Source organism: Rattus norvegicus, chromosome 20 (genome assembly GCF_021556685.1).
Source record: "Rattus norvegicus strain SHRSP/BbbUtx chromosome 20, alternate assembly SHRSP_T2T, whole genome shotgun sequence".
NCBI lineage: Eukaryota > Metazoa > Chordata > Mammalia > Rodentia > Muridae > Rattus > Rattus norvegicus.
In genome coordinates this window covers 44,927,833-44,950,000 of record NC_141553.1, presented here as the reverse complement: position 1 = coordinate 44,950,000, position 22,168 = coordinate 44,927,833, and the positions used below count along the sequence as shown (strand labels likewise).

At 38.7% G+C, this 22,168-nt stretch overlaps 1 pseudogene; it reads left to right on the top strand.

The window, feature by feature from the left end:
- Positions 1–20,467, top strand: part of Timm21-ps1 (translocase of inner mitochondrial membrane 21, pseudogene 1) — a 109,337-nt pseudogene extending 88,870 nt beyond the window's left edge.
- Positions 20,468–22,168: the final 1,701 nt, after the last annotated feature.

The following is a 22,168-nucleotide window of genomic DNA, read 5'->3' as shown; positions in this document are numbered from 1 at the left end:
TGTGCAGATGCATCACAGTGCAATTTCAGCCAGAGGACAATTCGTTAGAGTATGTTCTCTCCTTCCACAATGTGAAGTCTGGAGATCAAATTCATATTATCAGGCTTGCCAACAAGTAACTTAATCAACTGGTTCATTCTTTGGTCCTACTTTTATACATTCTTAAAACACCTAAAAATGAATTTAATAATTTATTTCTAATTTGATTAATATGTAGAATCCATCATTGAAGCTAAAAATGTCTTCCTGAGAACTACAAAAGAAATGTCAAATATGCACAAGGATGTGGTGTGTTCTGTCAACAGATAGGAAATTGCTTTGATAAAGGGGTCAACTTCTAGCTGTATATGGTAACTTTAAAATGGTAGCATTCAGAAGGCTGAGAAAGAAGCAGGTTGAGCCTGCTTCATAGTAAATTTACTATGAGTCCTGCTTCATAGTAAATCTCTATCCTACAATACAAATCAGTAGGGCTATAAGTTGGCAATAGAGTTCTTGCTTAGCATCTATAAAACCGTAGGTTTGGTCTTCTTTCCTTCTCCCTCTCCCTTCCTCCATCCTTCCTGATACACACACACACACACACACACACACACACACACTCACATGCACACACACACACACACACTCACATGCACACACACACACACACACACACATCAACTACTCAGGCTTTTTTCTTCAGATTTATAACAATATCAGATCTAATTAGCAGTGGATTATTTTATGTAACAGTAAAAATGCTGTAAGTCTTAAGTAACACACTTCAGTAGTGAAAACCTTTAGGAAAAGTAGACTAAATAAAGGTGCTGAAATATTAAAAGTCCCGTGGAACCACACGCGGAGCTATGATATTGATGCATTAAAACGTGAACTGCAGAGTTCTTAATGGAACTTATTAGAAAAATCAGCGCTAGAGAAAAGTCAGATCTACATAGAGACAAATAGATATGTAGGCAGATGCAAAGGTATGTTCAATTATATATCTATGAAATATGTATGCAAAGGAAGTCTATATGCCATTATGTGAACTGATAAATTATATCAGACGTTATCAAAATTTTTGGAGAAAAGCTATTGTTATCTTCTGTTTGTACATAATGATGAAATAAACTCCAGATGAAATGACTTTTATTTAACATAAAAAAACTTATTATATTAGAGAATAGATAATATCTCTGGAAAGCAATGCCTCAAAGTAAAAAGAAACCACAAAAAGGAGTTTAAACTAATTAACAATTTGTAAGTAAAATTAAAGTGATAGTAAAGATGATATAGAATATCACTTCACACTTGCAAAAACTAATATTTAAGAGGAAGACACTGTGAGGAAGAAGGGACCAGAGTCAGGGTATGAACTGGGGTGGGTGATCAGCAAGGAAATGTACACATGACTATTCCATAATGAAATCCTTTTTGTGCACGCTAATTAAAAAAACTAATAAAAACTAAATAATATGAATATATATCAGATGATTTGTGTCTTAATATATGATACCACAATAATCATTAATTATTCTTTATGCAATGTTTTAATACAATTTCATTTCATGCATATTGAGATTTTAGCACACTAATTACAGCAAAATATCTTATTAGTACTTCAAATGAGAGTTGTACAGTTCTACCTTGGCCAGGTAAAATTGACATCTTTATAAAAACGATTCTGCTTATTAAAAATAATCTCTTCATATCTACATCAGGGTTCAGGAATTATGATCAACTTAATTTTTTGTGGTTTATTTTCCAAAGTAACTGTTCCATTTCTTACTTGCTTCATTGTCAATTCTTCTTATAATGTATTTAACATATTCTTTAAACATTTATTCTCTATGGTGGTTCTTGACCATTCATTTGGTGAATATGCAGGAATCATCAACTATGGCCCAGTGACTACTTTAGGAATTAGTGATGAAAAGTGAACCAAGTTAACAGAAATTTCTAACTATGTAGATGTGCATGTAGGTGTCTTTGTAAATCCAAGTGCATACAATTTACATAAAAAATGTATGCTACTGCATGTGTGTTGAGAAGGAAATGTTGAAGGGCAAAGTGAGGAAAAGAAGATAATATATCAACAGATCATCTGCAGTTTTGAAATTTTAGAATAGCCAAGCCAACATCACAGAAATGACATCTAAGTGAAAAATGTCACGTGACTATGGAGAGAGGAATCCTGAAGAAGGAAGGATGGGCACAGTACCAAAATGATCTGAACCTGACAGGCTCAGAATGGCTAAGGAAGGACAGCAGGGCAGTTTCTAGGTTCTATTATTTTCTAAGATTTTCTAAAACTCTCTAGAATTTCCTAAAACTTTGTATAATTTTTCAAGAATCTAGAATGTAGGTATAGAGATAGGAAGAAAAGGAAACTTGTAGTTCAATGGAACCCTCGTGAGGAACTGTATATTTATTTTAATTGGATTTTTGTATGTTTCATTTTCATCATAACTAGATTATTTCTATGGACTAAAAGTTAATTAGATTTTTTTCCTAAAAGCTTAAAGTTTGAGAGCATTTTGTATTTGCTTCGTAGAGTTTGTGAATTACACAGACAAATATATGCTGAGTGGATAGACAAGGGATAGGGACAAAAATTGCATCATTTGTGTTGAATGCCTTCAACATTGTCATTTTAAAGCAGCCGTGTCTATAGCATTGGCCTTGTATCATTAGATGAGCACCTCTGTTAATCTCTGTCTCCTCATTGTCAACAAAATATCATCCTTGCTGAGCATGGATCTTTCTAAGTTCTTGGAATTTGGGGTGTTAACTTCTTTACCCACAACCTTCTTTTCTCATTGTGAATTGATCTTTGTCTAACACGATTTTGTTCCTTTTAAAAATATATTGTATCCCTAGCAATTCAGTGTGGTTCAATGTTTGTTTTGTTTTCTGTTTCTTTGGTTTGGTTTCCAGAATAAAAGAAGGGTAAGTGTATTGAGAACATGCTATCACACTGTAGGAGAAATTCTCATTGGTACTATGTGAGGGGAAGAGAACTTTATCATTACTTAATTGATGTCTGCACAGATTAACATAAAGTCAATGTGTGTGTGACTTGGTGACTATTCACAAAATGAGAAAGTTCCCAATGTATACACATACAGAACACCGAAGACTTGGACACATCCTCCATGAGGCTTCGAACCTGGAATAGACTCGAACGCCTTTCCTTTTGCATTTGATAGTTCTAATGTTACGGCTTCTCCTATTCCTTGACTTCCAATTTTATAATTGGAAAAATAAATCATAAATAAACTTCAATTACTTTTTGCCTTTGCATTTCTTTGTGGACAGAAGCATTTTGGTTAAGGAGTGTTACTTCTTGGTGACACTGTTGGATTCTGCTTGACTTCCTGTATTTAGCAGAAATGTAGGAATAGAAGATGTGTTCCAATGTGAACCAAGCACTTTAATGACTTCAAGGTTGAACTGGTGCTGTCAAGCTCTTTGTGAGCACTTTATAACTAAAGTGCTATTACTTACTCATACTAGATAATTCGTCTTTACTCTTGTCAGACCACAATGTGTGAGTTCCATAGGCTTGAAACAGAGTACAATTCACATGGGGATCCTTGAGAAGCTTCTCTGTATTTAGACGTGATATTCTGGAAAGTGATATTCTTCTTACTTGCCTCTATCACTGTGGCAGCCACAGTCTTAACAGGCATCCTGCTTTTTATTTAACAGCAGGACGGTATACTCGGGTCACACGTTTAGGTAATGAAATCCATAATGTGCTGTTTCTAAAGTGCTTCACCCTTTACATTTAAACGTACTGATCATTTCAACCCCATGAGGTCAAAGAATTCTGGTTCATTGCTGACCTGGTGGGCCTCATTGTAATGATCAGTAAGGTCCTAGCGCTCCACAAATCGAGGAAAAGCACATTACACTACATGGTGACATGCTAGATTTGACTTAAGCCTTATTTTCCAGTCTCATGTATTTCATGTTGCCTTTGCCTAACTTCCACTCCATGAGCTGGCATTCAGGTGACATAACCAGGCTCATTGTCACACCAAACAAGTCCTCTGATTCGTGAGAGGGAGAAAACCAGCTAGTATGGATGTGCGGGTGAAGTCCTCATTCAACAGTTTCCACAAGCTGAAAGAAAGCCTCTGCAGAAACACAATGGAGAGCATGCGAATAGTTGACTGGACTGATAGAGGGTGTCAGAGCAAAGCAGGAGCGACTCTCACTTAGACAATGGACCTTTCAGGCTTTATGAAATTTCTAGAATTTTTCACACTAGAGGGTATGTAATGCCAAAGTGTGCTGACACTTGTTACAGTGCCCAGAGCACTGGCCTCTCTGGTCACTACCATGTGATTTCAGTTTCACTGACTCTACGTGACATTTGCTGGGTTCAATGCCAAGGTTGACTCCAGACATGGGTTGTAATTTTTACCAGGTTCTTATGCTTGATCTGGATCCCTCCCTTTCTAGACTCTCTCAAATGAACTGAATTCTAGCTCTAGCATTGGTTGTAACAAACCAAGTGAACATTAGGGTTTTCAAAAATATGTGGTAATTACACAGAGTGGCAAAGCATCTCTGTTTTGAGTAATTCTTGTATCAAATTATGAACTATTTGAGCAGGAACAGTAGAAAACACATAAAGTCAAGGAGGCAAAGAATGTTACCAGTCCTGGCTTTTGTATTTGTCAACCCTTTGATGTAAAATGTCAGTAAGAATGATTATGATTGCAACTTCTAAATATTACGTTTTCTTGCTTCCAATACTAAGCTGTCGTTGGAAATAGGAACAATAATTAAATTCATCAGCATAATCAGAGACTGAATGTATCATTGGACTCAAGGCCAGAGGCCCAGCTCCCAAATAATTGGAGTTTCTTTGTTACTTTCTGCATATATTTGAAAAATAGCTAGAAATGAATGCTGCACACATCATAGCAAGTGTCTATGTGTACATTGTCTTCAGAGCATGGGGCATTAAAAAACAGCTTTCAGTTCTAGGAATTTTGCAAATGTCTATAAATCTTTTATTATGTTTTGTTTTGCATTTAATTATAGGAATCCAGGATGGCATTTATATCATGGAAAATATTCCTATTGTAAAGGAATATATTTCAGTTAATCACCTATTTGTACGTTCAAAGTTATTAAATGCCACAGGAGAAAATCCAGATGGCCGGGAATATGTTTTTATAAAGTATGCAGTGTTTATGATGAGGAAAAAATTCTAATATTAAATTTGTATCACCTACAAGTATTAAATATAAAAAAATATTGGTTTTACTTTGTAACCAATTAAATATTTCATAAGATTCTTTCATGTGCTGGCACTGTGCCCAAGGGCTCACAACTTCAGCTGTTGCATATAGTGAGGACTCGTTAGAAAAACTCTAAGAGGAATTTAAGCACTAGACCCACTCTGGGAAATAAAAAATGAAGACTAGACATGTTCTCTCAAAGGATTCCTGACTCTAGGGCAGATGGAGCTATCCAGTAGAGAGTACAGTCCAGAGTCCAAAGAAATGAAGCGTTCAAAAAAGAAACTGACAGGGGAGGGAAGGTCTGACCTCAGTAACAGAGTTTATTCCATCCACAAATCACATAATCAACATTGTCACAGATCAGTTGTTAAATCAGAGTATCTGGTGGGGTTACACATAAAGATATATGTTTACTTTGGCCTAGAAGTGAGATGTTGAAGATATTTCCTTGCCTTCCAGAAGTGGATTTAGGATAATTGTGTCCAGTAATGGTAGAAGCAGGAGACCAAGTGGATATCTTATGAGAAAGAAAAAAATATCCAAGAGGTTCTATTTACCATTCATACCATCTACTTATGTAATGGCTCATCCCGAAAGAGAGTCTTATGATGTGTATACATGATTTAAACTGCTTCGACCTAAGCCCTCCCATAATGTCTCATCCCCCAACTACCACATTGGGAAACAAACTCCTGTATTAGTTTTGGTGTGTGCACAATATAGTCAAGCCATAAGAAAGTAGAAAGAGTCCGGCAGAAGGAGCTAAGTTAGGAAAAAGAGCATTTAGGCTGGTGAAATGACATATTCTTTGCCGAGCTACACACAGAGTGATAGAGTCAATTATGTTACTAATCTTGATGAATAATAAGTGTTAATCAAAATTAACAACTGAGAACATTCATAAGAGGTGACCGAGGGAGCGAGGGCATTTAAAGGTATGAGATATGACGGCTGGATGAAGGTGTGATGGTATTCCTAATTGATAATTACAAGAAGTGTGATGGCTGTCCTTTTGCACTGTGTGCCCTTGGTGCTGTGAAAGAAAGAGTAGTTGTGTTCTGCACAGTTCCATTAGTGTTGCTTGTACCACAGCAACCTTTAGGACAGCCACCACTGTAACCAATCAGCTTTCTATCAGAAAAAAAAAACATTCTGGAAGTGTTAGGGACAGTCCTCAGAAGGAAGCTCTGTATGTGATGTACCTGGGTGTGCATAGCAATGCCACTAGAGCCCCTTTCTTCCAGAAGCAGAGCCATACTATCTGCTTTAATGCCCTAAATCTGTATCTTCGCATTTAATAAGAAAACTGTGACCTATCAAATTCGTAGGGCTATTTTCAATATTTAATTAAATAGTAGATCTAAAATGGTCCATAAAGTTAACAAACCAAAGGATGGACGATGCCTTAAAGATTCAAATCACCCAAGACCTGTACAGGACTAGTCGTGTCAACATTTCTTCACAGATGGGGTAATGGCCAGGAGACTCATTCCTTTCAGATGGGCTGCTGGCAAGGCTATTGAGAGTAGAAAGGGAATTGTCTTCTGTAGTGCAGCCACGGATGTCATGTCCTCACCCCACTAAGCCTGCGACCCAAAGCTGTGACAAGTAAGTCAAAACTCAGTGGAACTCATACACAACACACACACACACACACACACACACACACACACACACACATACACCACACCTACACATCACAAAAATAGAAATCAAAATAAACAAGCAAAAAAAAAAAACCAATAAAACCAAAAATCCCCCGAACAAGCAAACTGAGACAATGACTTTACAAAAGTACCACTTAGTTTGTCTTGTGTTGGGCAACTATTCCTGGCCCTTGGGGCCTGGTGTAAAGTGTAGAAAATATACTCAGTGATGCTCCATTGGAGGAAACTGAATTTTTTCTTTGCCAGCAGGTATTAATTTCAAATGCCTTTTCAGTTAGAGGGAACAGCCCATGTCTACTTTCCCTTCTCAATGGTAGGATCCCATTGAGCTTGAACCTATGCCAGCCTTGTATGTGTTACCAGAGTCTTTGTGAGTTAATATGCACAACAGTCTTGTGTCAGAAAAACACAATTTGTTTAAGGAATCCATCACTTCAGACTCTTCAGCCTTTGTGCCTCCTCTTCTTGCACAGCTGCATGAGCCTTGAGGGGAGAGACTTTGTGAAGACATCCAATCTAGGACTGAATGCTCCAAAGTGGGTGACCACTCTCTAGTCATTGCCCACATATCGGTCTTTGTGTTAGTTCCCACTTACTACAAGAAGTCTATCAAATGAAGAGTGAATGGTGCTATAATCTATAAGAATAGCAATGTATCATTAGGATTAATGTTATTGTTATACTTCCTTAGCAGAATAATAGTAGTAGCTTTTCCCCAGGCTCCCAACCCGTGTAGAATCAGATTCTTTGTCATATACTAATGTAAACCAGAATTGCTTCTGTCTAAAGGAAATGTAGGGACATAGAGTGGAGCAGAGACTGAAGGAAAGGCCATCCTGAGACTGCCCCACTATTGCAGATGACAAGAAGTGCTTGCTGACAAGAGGCCAATATTGCTGTCCTCTGAGAGGCTGTGCCAGAGTCTGACCAAAACAGATGCAGATGCTCATAGACACCCCTGGAATAAGCCTGGGGACCTCAGTGGATGAGTTAGGGGAAGGACTGACAGAGGAACAACAACAATATCAACCAACCGGACACCTCAGAACTCCCAGGGACTAAACCGTCAACCAAAGAGTACACATGGAGGGACCCATGGCTTCAGCTGCATTTGTAGCAGAAGATGGCCTTTTCTGGCATCAGTGTGTATGTGTGTGTGTGGGGTGGTGGTGGTGTTTGGTTCTGTGGAAGCTCAATGCCCAGCATAGGGGGATGTCAGGGTGGAAAGGCAGGTGTGGTGGGTGGGTGGGAAAACACCCTCATAGAAAAGCAGGGAGAAGGATGGATGGGATTGGGGTTTTGTGAAGGGGAAACCAGGAAGGGGGATAACATTCAAATTGTAAATAAATAAAATAACCAATACAAAGGAAGCTAAAAAATAAACATAGATTTTTTTCCATCAAAAATTACATATGTATGAATCTCATGCAATCAAAAGTTAGTTTGCTGCTCCTATAACATTTGTGCCACAATTGTACTAGCATATTTTACCAGTCCGTCACTGTTTTAGGTCACAGAGTTTAGAGTTAGGATACATTAACAATTATCTTTTCTTCTCTGGTAGTTTGAGGAGTACTGTCCAATACTTTGAATGTTCTAGTAAAGAATAAAAAAAATTAAAAGCATATATCAATGGCTTAGGCTTCATGGGAGTTCTGGTTCTAATTCTTTTATTCTAACGGGAAGAAGATATTAAAGATAAAGGATTGGGGAAAGTAACATTTTGTGATGGAGTGAAAGAGAACCAATACATTTTAAGACATAAAACAGAATGTCAGAAAAACATGTGTTTTAGAAATGTAGAAGAATACAAGGTGTGGAAGTAGCTAGATTGTGAATATGGGTGAGAGGTTTATTTACTCTTTATCAGAAAATTGTTTCCAATAAATTTGGAGTGGATTTAGAAAGGTTACTGCAGGAAGTCAGGAAAAATAATTTCAAAATATTACTTTATATTAGATGAAAGCCTCTTCAGTGGGTGAGCAGTCATGGTGCTTCAGAAAAAGAAGAGGGGATATTGAATAGGTCATTGGGAAATATAATCAGTGCTGCCTTCAGATATATTTTTCTTTTGAAGTTATAGTTTATCTTATAAAGATTAATGCATAGAAACCATAACTTAGAACCAGATGTGTCCTCGTCTAGTGTATCTTCATTTCTAGGTTCTATCTGCGGACTGAACTTAGAAACATAAAAGGAAATCTGGATGAAACACAGATAAAAATATACAGTTGGCATCTTATGAAAATCATCTCTCATCTCTATCTGCCTTGTACCATTTGTCTAAATAAGGATCTTTTTTTTTCCTGGCTTACATTCCATTATTACCTCTGGTTCTAGTTATATATTTTCATGAACCCTGGGTGTATTATTCAGTAACGTTTTGGACGTGCAGGGTTTGTTTCTCTTTTCCCACTTGACTCAGTTTCTCTGCTCACGTCTCCTTAATGAATACTTGTCTTTCACCAGTGTGTAAATCTCTTTCCTTCGAAAGTATGTTTACAAAGCTCTCCTGATGGAAACCCAACTTAGTATTTATTTTACATGACATGATTTTATTTCACCCTTGGTCCTGAAAGAATCGCTTTCCAGGTAAACACCTCTAGCCAAAAGCCGATACTTAAAAATCTACCCATAACTAGTATTTCAATGCTTCCTGGTTTCTGCTGTTGCTGGTAAAAAGTTAGCTGCCATTCTGAGCGCTCTGTTCATAGGTCATCTTATTTTTCTACCGTCTGAGTTTTAGATCTTAAACTTTCAGTGACACTATGTTCAGGAACATATTTATTTATACTTGCTCTTGTCTTTCTTCCTCTGCCTGTGAAATATCAAATTTTGCCCATGCTAGATCTTCGAATAATACATGTGTTAGTAATTGATATCCTCTATATACCAGGTATATTTAAAATAAGAATCCTCATTGTTACAGTGAATATTTTTCTTAATTTTTCATTGCATGTTTGCCCATTCCAGTAGCATAGTTTCTTCATCTTTCTTCTCACGTTGATATTTGAAATTTCTACTCACGTTTTCATTATAGTAATTCCAATAACGTATTGTAAGGACATGAAGTACAGGCGGTCTGGATTAAGAGACTTTTGCAAGCACTGAATCTGTACTTTGTTTTTTAGATAAAATTATGTTTCTAAATTCAAGAAATAACCCTCTCCTCACAAAAAAAAAAAAAAACACCACTGTGCACAAACAGTTGCCATAGAGACAGTTAATAAATTATTTTTGTTTCAGAAAAAGAAAGGAATGGTGATATGCCCAAGCTAGTAGGGTGTGATTGAAAGAGTGCATTGCTAAGCGAGTTATCAAGCAGGGTGGCAGGGAAGAGACTGAGGAGTAAAGACTCATTTGGTCTCACACTGAAACTCTGAAAGGCAATATTAATACAGGTTGGTGTTCGCTACATTGAGGAGTCATCTAACTCCTTTCATTGTTTTAGAAAAGGCAGTTCCTCCTGTAAGGTGCATTCACATTACATATAAAGATTGTCTAATGGTCGGAATTCCAGGGACTCCACAGTCAGTCCGCCTCCTTAGATTTTAAAATGTGTGTTATCAATAAAATGTAACAAGAAATGTCTTTTGGATTATTTTATGGTGATCATGCATTAAAATGATAGTGTTTACTTAGTTTGTTAAAGTACATTCAAACAATGGCTACCTGTTTGTGCTTTTTAGTGTGGCTAAAATTTAAATTATGTTTGTGGCTCATGGGGCATACACAGTAAAAAGCATGTGAGTGGCTGGGGATTTAGCTCAGTGGTAGAGCGCTTACCTAGGAAGCGCAAGGCCCTGGGTTCGGTCCCCAGCTCTGAAAAAAAAGAACCAAAAAAAAAAAAAAAAAAAAAAAAGCATGTGAGCGTTACCTAGCACTTGTGTTTACTGGGATGATTGCTGTGCACTGAGAATAATATTGTTAAATAGAAACATTTTTTCAGACACACGGAAAGGAAATGAGAAATGAGCTCTGTTAACAGACTCTGCAACTCTTCCCCCAGAGCTTGATTCAGTAAGAGAAGGCCTTAATTTTAATTCTATTTACAAATATCAACATTTCCTTAAAAATGTCTAGTAGCGTAGGTCTGCATATGTCCGGGATACAAAGCAAAACACTCAATGGTGATTAATATTCATTCAGAGAAACAAATGCTACAATATAAATGCTTCTAAGACTTTGAATATTATACACCAACGTGTACGACTTTTAAATTAAGGATCCATTCCATATGTGAGCTAAAATTATGTTCTACACCCAAATGATGGATACCAGAAGTTGGCAATAGCAGAAGGAGAGGAGTCTGGGGGAGGGCTCATTAATGTGCGCTGAATTCCAATTAGGTAATACCAAGAGGCTCTGTTCAGCTGCGGCCTATTAGTAAAAAGCTATAAGTAACAAAAATGAACTGTGCGTTTAAAGAGCTGTGTGATAGGAGTTTGAGAGTTTACACCATAAATAAGTGAGAACTACCTGAAACAGTTTAATTAGTACATGCTACACCATATGTGAGTGTATTAAAACATTACTTGGTATTCCACTACTATAAAGGGATTTGTGCTTCAACTAATGAATTTTCAAAAACTGGAAAAAATATTAGAAAGAAGGTAGGTCAAAAAAATTAAAAAAAAAAAAGGGCTGAAGAGATGGCTCAGTGGTTAAGAGCACTGACTGCTCTTCCAGAGGTCCTGAGTTCAATTCCCAGCAACCACATGGTGGCTCACAACCATCTGTATTGGATCTGAAGCCCTCTTCTGGTGTGTCTGAAGACAGCTATAGTGTACTCATATAAGTAAAAATTAATAAAAAAAATTTAAAAAAAAAGAAAGAAGGTAGGTCTCATGTTAAGAAAGATAGTTATAAAAATTATTTAATCAAAGTGATAATTCTGACCTAGAATAATGAATGTACACACACACACACAAATATATATGTATATGCATATGTATGTCACTTATTTAATATATACACACAAATATATGTGTACACATATACATATATACATTAGAAATTAACAGTTGAGACAGTAACGTTGTTGTCTTGCAAACACAAGAAACCTTGAACCACAGAACCTCGGTGAAAAAACAATGAATGATGCCCAACATCTGTAATCTGTCTGTCTGTCTGTCTGTCTATCTGGGTGTGTTTGTTGTTGTCATTGTTGTTGTTGTAGTGGAAACTATTAAAACAAAGGCAGAGCAGGAAGTTTGTGATTAAACAAAAGCCCATATCTTACTGCACAATTTTAAAATACGTACAATTTTTCCATTCGATTTCATCAACTGGCACAAAGTTTTTTGATGACTAAAAAATGGATATAGTTTGAGATAAATTTAAATATGGACATTTTACAAATTTCACACAGTGAATATTATGATTGATTTGCATTACTATAAAAAATGCACCACCTCAAATTTCATGGGAGTGGTTGATGGAAATCTTACATTCTTCCTTGGATGGTCTGAGGTGTGAGGTTAAAGATACAGTACCAATCTAAAAGTGTCGTGATCGTATAATTCATACAGGGGACATGTATAGGACAGAAAACTAGTAAATAGCCAGAGGTAGAATAGGGAAGAGAAGTAAGAAAGAAGCATTGCCAAGCCCTGAGTATAATAGAGATATCCCAGAGTCCTTTGTGGGAACAAAGGGATCTTGCAAAGTGTGCGTAACCCAGTTTGTTCGTCACATTTTTTCTACTGCTGAAAAGACAGACTGACCTCTTGGTCAGTCCACACATGCTCCGTCATTCTTGTGTAAAGAAAACAAAAACCATAGTAGTTGAACATTGAAAGCTAAGGGAAAGGTTTTGAAAATATAGCTAAACTTCTCACTTAGTTTAAAGTTTTGAAACTTGCCTTTCAGCAGCAATGGCAAGTAAGAAAAGATTTTACCGAGTCAGGAACAGAATCAGGGGTTGGATTGAAGGAACACCTCGTAGACATAACTGGTAGGGCTTGCAGGACACAAAGAAACAAGAACTTACTCAGGTGAGGAAACCATTCGTTGCAGTTCAATATTCCATCTACTGACCTAATCTGTCAGGGACTGGAAAATCAATTACCTAATCAGAAAACTTAATTACAGTCAAGTCAATTTCTTATCTACAAGTTCAGTGACCGCACTGGCACAGATTCTAAAATGATGGTTATATTATTATGTCCTACAAGTCTATAAACTGGCATGGTACATAGAGGATTTTATAATAAATCAGGCTAATGCACAATAATTATTACATTTGTACATAGGCCAGGAGTTGGCACCCTTATAGGAATACAGATTCCTTTATATATTATTACAGCTTCAGGATTCTTCTCTATGATCATACTTTAAGGAGCACCCTCTGTATTGTGCCTGTGGAACTAAATGGAGCTGAAGTTTTAGCCTCTGCCATGCTTTATATAAATATATGTGAAGTAACATACTACGGTCTTGAAGAACAAGTTGCTATGCTGTTACAATATGTCGATAATTCTTGTGAAGCTGTACTTTTATAAGATTGTTTTTTTTTTAAACAGGATGTCAGTAGGATTAATGGTGGTGTCCCACCTCTGCTCTGCCACAGGGCTCCGGCTGCTTGGGCAGGCAGGATGCAAGAGATTTGACCTCATTTACCTGACTATGCTTCCAGGCGGGTGTCAGGCTGTGAGAAGCCACAGGACACAGCTCCAGGGGAAGCGCAGTCTGTGTGGGAGTGGAAAGGGGCAGCCAGAGCTGTCTCAAGTGGGGTTTCCCTGGGCTTGCAAGGAGGCCGGGGCCATTAGTTCTAAGACTCTTGGTCATCCAGGCACCACTGGATGCCACAGAAGAGCTGAGGACAGATTGGGGGCCTTGGGGCTGGATCTAGCCCAGGTCCAAGGAGGAAAGAGAGGAGGATGCTCCGGCTGGTCCCGCTGGGAAAAGTCTTTGTCTGGTTGGTGGTGGCAGGCTTGGGCTTGGTGGTGGCCTCAGCACAGGGAGGCCTTCTGCGGGAGATTAGATGGAGGCTCTGTAGGTGGAGGGCTTCTCTTTCCACCGGTGGGTCTCATGAAAAGAGGCAGTCCATGGTTTCAAGGCATTTATTTACATGGTGAAAAGTTTATGAGTAAAACCGTATCCGCCTTCTCAGAGTGGGCCTGAGATTAAATTCCTTTGGCAGGGAGGAGGGTCTGCAAAGGAAAGCTTCATTGGCTAAGCCTCCAGGCCTTTAGGCACCTCATTATAATGGAGATCAGTCTTGAGCCTAGGTGACCTGTGGTCACATCCTCAGCCTGTGAAGGGCTTGGGGCGTTGCCCTTATGTGACTAATGGTCACAAATCTATGGAGGGCTGCGGTCTAGTGACCGGCTTTATTTTTTTTCCTCGGAGTCAGGCGAAGCACCTAACCGTCCCTTTCAGGGTCTCCGGGGTTCAAACCTCCTCAACCTGGAACCCGGGTATCTTTCACTGACCCACAGCTGTCCACGTAATACACTCATGTACATGCACACTTTACTTAACTGTCATTTAAGTGTTTTTATTTCATTCCTATATGTTACATACCTCAAATAATGCTCTTCTAGCTGTCCAATATTTCAGTTTCATATAGCCTATCACTTGCTCAGATTTAATGCTTTAATTATGCAGTTGTCTTTTTTTTCCCCTCCATCTTTATTAACTTGGGTATTTCTTATTTACATTTCAATTGTTATTCCCTTTCCCAGTGGCCAACATCCCCCCAACCCCTCTCCCTCCCCTTCTCTATGGCTGTTACCCTCCCCATCCTACCCCCATTACCGCCCTCCCCCCCAAGAAGTATGTTCACTGGGAGTTCAGTCTTGGCAGGATCAAGGGCTTCCCCTTCCACTGGTGCCCTTACTAGGCTATTCATTGCTACCTATGCAGTTGGAGCCCAGGGTCAGTCCATGTATAGTCTTTGGGTAGTGGCTTAGTCCCTGGAAGCTCTGGTTGGTTGTTCATATGGGGTCTCAAACCCCTTCAGCTCTTTCAGTCCTTTCTCTGATGCAGTTGTCTTTAATAACAACTTTCTGCAACTACAATTTTCCTACAATTGTAAGTCAGTATTCTGCATGTAAAAGTTGTGATTAGCTTATAAAGATATATAAGAAGCATATTTTATATTTCTAACAAGTTGTTTATGAAAAAAGCATATAGAGATATGAGGTGTACGAGATATTTAACCATAAATATTATTTGTAAAATGCTTACAATGCCTTTGAAACTTTATCATCACTGTGATGCTACACATTTTCTATGCATCTTAGTTGATTGAAAGGAAGGGCATGAAGAGTGAAACTGGAAGAGGGTCCATTTTTCTTCCATGCATTTGAAGAGTGAAGCCTGCTGATACAAAGAGCTTCCTGATGTTTACATAACCTACAAGAAGCTTTGATCCTGACCTGCTCTAGCTTGTAGAAATTAATCAAAGTCCATTTCAATAAACACCAGCAACCTCTGGATTAAAACTTTTGTACTCCACTTTTCCATTTCCCCATGGGACAAAGTCTAGGCTGACTGTAGCTTTATACCTAATTTCTGTTACAGTGATAATCACAGTTGTGAGTTCATCAATTTGTTCAACAATGGATTGAGTTCCAACTCTGTACACAAAAGCACTTAAAGAACCAGGAATGTTTGCCTAAGACAACTCCTTTGTCATGGAGATTGTTGTGTGGTGTGGCAGAAAGAAAAGGAGTAGATAAATAGATAATTGATGCTTAGGTGACAGAAATAATCCCGTCTTTGATGGAGCGTCAGTCTGAGGACAGGGAGAAAATATATGTGAAGCCAGACCAAAGCGAGGGCTGTGGAAAATGGGAGGTTGTCGATTGTAGCTGGTGAATCCCAGGTTAAGTAATGTTCTGCCACATGGGAAAACAATTTTACATTTAGTCTACGACAGTGGGAAATCACTGGAGAGTGAGAGTGATGGGAAAATAATCACGCTTATTCCTTTGAACTCTCACATCGAAGAGGGAATCTGTGTAAAGATGAGTCCTAATTATAATGGCAAATTATATTATTCAAGAACATAAGAAGATACCATTTGAGTTACATTTTATGAAACCCTCCAACATTTTTTTGTCCATAAACTCATCTACTAGAATATGACATATTTGCAGGTTTTACGGGGTATGTAATCTATTTGGATGATAACTCATTCCCTGCTTCTACTTATTACCTTCTCTCATTGCCTCTAGATCTTGACTTCTTTTCTAATGTATTCCCTTTCAAAGGGCATGCAAGTGTGTGTGTGTGTGTGTGTGTGTGTGTGTGTGTGTGTGTGTGTGTGCGCACGTGTGGATGTACATGTGTACATATGGGTGTATGTGCATGTTCGTGTGTGTGTGTGTGTGTTTGTGCATTTGTGTGTGTATTTAAACTCAATAAGGTACCCGGCATGAACATGGATGTGGAGTTACTAGATTGTGGAAAACTTACGAATCACTACAACTCTGAAAATAAATTACTATTTCTCCACCAACAGCCATTAACAGCTGACAGTTCTTCACGTGGTGGTGGAGCCTCACAAGTTCTGTACTCAGTTTAAATAGGAGGGCGAAGGTTAAAAGGGAGACCACTTAGTTCACCATTCGCTTAGGGGTTTGATGATGATAAAACATGATTCTGGGTTGGGGAGATTCGAAAAGGAGAAGAGGAGGGGAGGGGGAAGGAAGGCAGTGATGGAGGAGGAATGTTTGGGAGTGGGATGGGGACTAAGTTCATTAGGTAGAAACAGTGTTGGTATGCTGTTGCATATAAGGTGAACAACTATAAATAAAAATAATGTTGGGTACATTTCAAAAATATAGAATCGTGGATTTTTGAAACTTCTTAAGGTAAAAAAGTAATGAATATTTGAGTAGGTGGGTAGATTTAAGTGACTGAAACATTATACAATAAACATATTATCAAAACACACATGGTACCATAGTATATACCATTTTATGTTTTATATACATGTTATTATGAAATAAAAATAGTTTTTAAAGGTAGTTGCAGGGCTGAGAGGTGATGAGTCAGTGGCTAACAGTGTGTCTCACTCTTGTTGTTTGAGTCCCAGCACTCATGCTTTAAAAATACTTGTAACTCAAGCTCTAGGGAATATGACGACCTCGTCTTTGATTCTGTGAGCACTTAAATCACACACACACACACACACACACACACACACACACACACACACACACAAATATCTAAAACAAAATGCATAACAAAACTACTCTTTTTCTTTTTGAACATTTTATTGATTCTTTGTTCACACCATGTGCCCCAATCCCATTCACCTCCCTGTCCCTCCATATCTAACCCCTCCACCGTTGCAACCTCCTCCCTCCACAAACAAACAAATAAAAACACATCTTGCCAAGAAAATTGTAGTGTGTCACAGTGTGTCCCACAGTATACCCCTTTACCCAAACAGCTTTACTTGCAAATGTTCATTGCAATGAGTCATTGATCTGGTTTCAAGGCCTTCGGTTTTGGCTACACCAATATTGGGTCTCTTTACTGGAACTCCTCTAGGAATCCCTGTTGTTACCTTGTGTCATATGGATCCAGTAACGTTGATTCTATACTACTGGCTCCTTTATGTGCTGTAGCAGTTCATAGATGGAGTAGATGTTAGGTGGGCCAACTCAAAGTCCTGTACTTAGACCTGGGAGTAGTTGAATTGGTCAGCCCACCAGTTCCTCCTCACTCACCCCGTGCGGGCCAGCTTTCCCATGTTGCCCAGGTGAAGGGTAGCACCATCTGTATTATCAGGACCAGCTCTCCTCACTCGTTCTTCAAGGCCAGTTCCCCAGCCCTGCTCCAATAAAAGGTGTAAATCTAAAAAGATTTATTCATGCGGTTATTCAAGAAATCTTGGTGATGTTATGAATTAATGCCATATTTATATCCTTTCTGCCCAATGTCATAGAGATCCTGCAGCTTTGAATCTGCAGTACAGGCCTCATCAAGCATTCCAGCAGTTCATAGATTGGGTAGATGTTGGGGTGGGCCTGGGTAGTAGCTGAGTTGGTCAGTGCACCAGCTCTCCTCCACCCATGTCACCAGGGCCAGCTCTCCACTTTTGCCCAGGCAAGGGCAAAGCCAGCTCTACTGTTCTGCACAGGTGAGGTGTTGAGGACCTGCTCTCCCAGTGCCATTGCCTGATCCCACAACAATTTTAAAAAGCAGATGTGGCATATATTTTGGAGAACTTAACTTCCTTGGTTCACATTATATTTGAATTATAAGTAAAGATGTGGAACTGAAATGATCAAAGAGAGATACCACTGAGGTTTCTATCCCAAGGGCATGGAGAATGGAATTACGACCTGAGGGCATGAAGAATGGAATCATGATACGAGAAGCAAGTTAGCAAGCATCAAAGTAATCCTTGGCTGGAAGTGTGTGTGTGTGTCTGTATGTGTGTAGATTCACCAAGCAGAGCTGCACAGCGGGCCAGACCTGAAGAAAGGCTGAAGCAAGTGACATTTGCTTTGTGTGTAAGTTTAAGGAGTCACCAGAAAACTTGATAATCAAGACATGATATTTTGTGCAATACTTTAAAGTATTCTGAAACTAAAAATCAACACGAAAAGTCATCAGCAAGCACTTTCAAAGAAAATTAACTGAGCTTAAGGTCAAATACACTGACACCAAAGGAAAGGGAAATCATTTACAGCTGATAATTATAATAATGACATTGAAAACTTAACATCACCATATAAATATGTACGTAATACTCAAAATAATACAAAGTTGCACACATGCGTGCACACCAAGAACCCAAAAGTGGAACAAAGAGCATGATTTGTTAATTCCTAACCCTGTGTCAGGCAATGTATATTTAACGTGTATAATCACATGTAAGAGGACACCTCCATCGTCACTGAGGAAGAGACTGAAGTGAGACTGACCAACATCTCACACTTGTTAGCAGAAGTGACACACTCAGAGACGTGTGACTCATCTGTCACGCTATCTTCTAAAGGGCTTTGAGGCAATTTTTATTCATGTCTAAAAATATGGAAGAGAAATCCAACCCAAATATCTAATCTTTTATATAATTTGGCATCTGTAGATAGGGATTAGAAAGCACTTATTCATATAAATGTTTCAAGTGATATCTAATAATATGCAGGAAAATCTAATCTTGTTAAAGTAAATATGCAAATTGTATGTAAACTCTGCATGCCCAATAACCATCACTCTAATGCAAGGGAGAACATAGAACAGTCAATGTGTGATAAATAACATAATTTCAATAAAATAAAAGCAGGAAGCATAATGATTTTCATATACACGAGAAATATCAAGTAAAATCATAAAATATGTGCTTTTGCCTTTAACTTATTGAAAATTTAAATGTACAGAACTTTCTTTTTTATTTATGTTATCACAAATTTTTATTCCTTATTGATACTTTCTAATACTTTGGTATTTTCCTTTTGATAAAAAACTTCACATGCCCCTCATTTAATGTTATTTCTCTACTTTGCTTAGAATAAGGAAAAAAAAGCTTTTCAACCTTCCCTTGACTTGGTGGTTGTAGCGGGAAATTGCCTACTACCAGGGACTGAGCCTATATGCATGCTGGGAAAGCACTTATGACTGAGCTGCACTCTCTAGCAGATACAATCAAACTCTCATAGTCTATAGTGGTAGACTGTGGATTGGGTGCACCATGAATTACTGAATAACATTAAATGGCAATAATTACACAAGATCTCAGAAACCATGCCTGTCAATGGCGGTGACATTATCAAAGAGTTAAAAACAGTTATGTCTTGTGAACCAAGAAGTCTATGATTATGGAAGGCGTAGTTAAAAATGAAGGAAAAAACACAATCTGTTCCACTTAAATGAAACTCAAGAGTAACTCCATAACAAAATTTAAACTATGCTTTTTAGGAAGAAACAATAATACCAAGCAGAAATGGACCATGGATAAGACCGTAGATGTCTTTTGAAATTATCAAAATGAGGATAACCACTGTTTTTAGTTTGCAATGTGTTTTGCACTTACATACAAGTACATTTATAGAATATAAAAAATAAAAACTATATTCCAAACAATAGCACAAAGGATAAGAAGTAGCAATGGGTACATTACCCCATGAGAGTAAGTAAATTTTTATTTTAAAAATTTTATTAGTTATTTGTGAATTTAACAGCCTACACTCCAATCCTGCTCATATCCCTTCCACTTATTCTCATCTTCCCTCTTTGCAACCTCCTCACAACAGAAAGGTAAATCTGGTTGTGGAAACTATTGTGTGTCACAGTGTGTCCCACTGCATAGTCTTTTGTCCATACTTCTTTGGGAAATGTTTATTGCAATGAGTCATTGACCTGGTACCAGGTCTTTGGCTTCTCCTACACAATCAATACTGGATCCTCACTGGGACTCCTCTGTAGAGAGCAGTGCGGCGAAACAAAGATGGCGCCGACATCCAGCCTTGTCTGGATATAAACGACTTACTGCGCATGTGCAGGCTTGTCCCCTTGCTAGGGCTCCCTCTAGTGGTGAACAGCGGTACTGCACATGTGCGGTTTATGCACCAGGTGTTAGTTGACCGTTAATATGCTAATGAGGTTATTCATTCTCCGCTAATCCCTGGAGGACAAGTAGTGGGGTGATCCAAGCCCCACCAATCCCTGAGAGATAATTAGCATACTGTTGTCTATATAAGCCGAGCGATTTGCTGCTCGGAGTCCCTGTTCAAGAGAGCTGTAACACTGAGAAGAGCTGTAACACTAAGAAGAGCTGTAACACAGTAAAGGCTTGCTCGCAGAAGAATCCTGTTGCCGCGCGTCGTTCTTGCTGGCGGGACATTGGGCGCGCGACACTCCTCCCATATGTCCTGTTGTTGTCTTGGGTCATGGAGATCCTGTAATTTTGGATCTGTAGGACCAGCCCCTTCATGTACTCCAGCAGCAGGGAATGGAGATCAGGTATGGGGGGAGAGGCACAGGAGAGAGAGAGAGAGAGAGAGAGAGAGAGAGAGAGAGAGAGAGAGAATGTAAATGATTGGGCGGGGGCATGTCTAGTGATTAGATGGAGGCTTAGGACAGGGAGGATACAGGGAGCCTATGGGGGTGACCCTACCTCCTGTTGCCAGGCAGGACTTACCAGAGGATGGAGGGGCACATCATTCCACTCACAAAACCTTCAACCCCAAATTTGTCTTGCCTTCTAAGATGTGCAGGGATAAAGAAGGAATAGAATCTCCAAGAGGCCCAACAAACAGCTGAGTCAGATACAGATATTCAACACCCAACCAATGAAAAGAAGCCAGGAACTATGTGGTTGAATGAGGAAAAGGCTGGAAGAAACTGAGGAGGAGGGCAACCTCATAGGAAGACCAGCAGTCTTAACTAACCTGAACCCCTGCCCACTGAGCCACTAACCAGGTAGCATACACCAATTGAGGACTTCCTGGTCTGGCCTCAGTGAGAGAAGAAGCACCTGAACCTGGAGAGACTTGAGGCCACAGGGAGTGGAGAGGTCTGGCAGCATGGGCGTGGGGTGGGGACATCCTCTTGGAGATGGGGGAGGAGGTATGGGATGAGGAACAGTCAGAGGGTGGGAAAGGAGGTGATAACAACTGAAGTGTAAAAAGGATTAAATGATAATAATAATAACAACAATAATAAATAATAAGAGGGATCAGTGAACCGATGACTGACTGCCAACTTGAGCCCCATCCCATGTGAAAGAGTGAACCCCTGACACTATTAATGATACTCTGCTATGCCTGCAGACATGAACCTAGCATACTTAAGCCTCCATATTATAAAAATGAACTAAGTTTTTTTTTTTTCAGCACACTTGAACAATTTTATGTAAAATTTTGAATCACATTCCTAATTTGGCTTTTGTTTTACTAAATGTTTGGATACCTTTTTAAATCATTATGGTACAATTGATTCTTCTCACAGTTCACTTTATTATCATGAGAAGTAGTTTCATGCATCTAAGGCTCGGCATGTGAGCAATGGCTTTCTAACTGGAAACCCTCACATGTTTTTAGCTATGTAGAAAAGATGCATTATTATATATGTAATATTTTGAGAAAAATTTCTTACCTAAGATATCTGGCCAATTTATTTACTTTTTGCCTTAATGCTAAAGTGTGTGTGTGTGTGTGTGTGTGTGTGTGTGTGTAAGATAGTCAGTGATCGAACTTTCCATAGAGTATGGAATTATGCAATGAAAATGGTTAAAAACTTAAATCCATTTTCTTTTCTGCTCAAAAGTTTGTAGGGGAAACAGAACTTTTT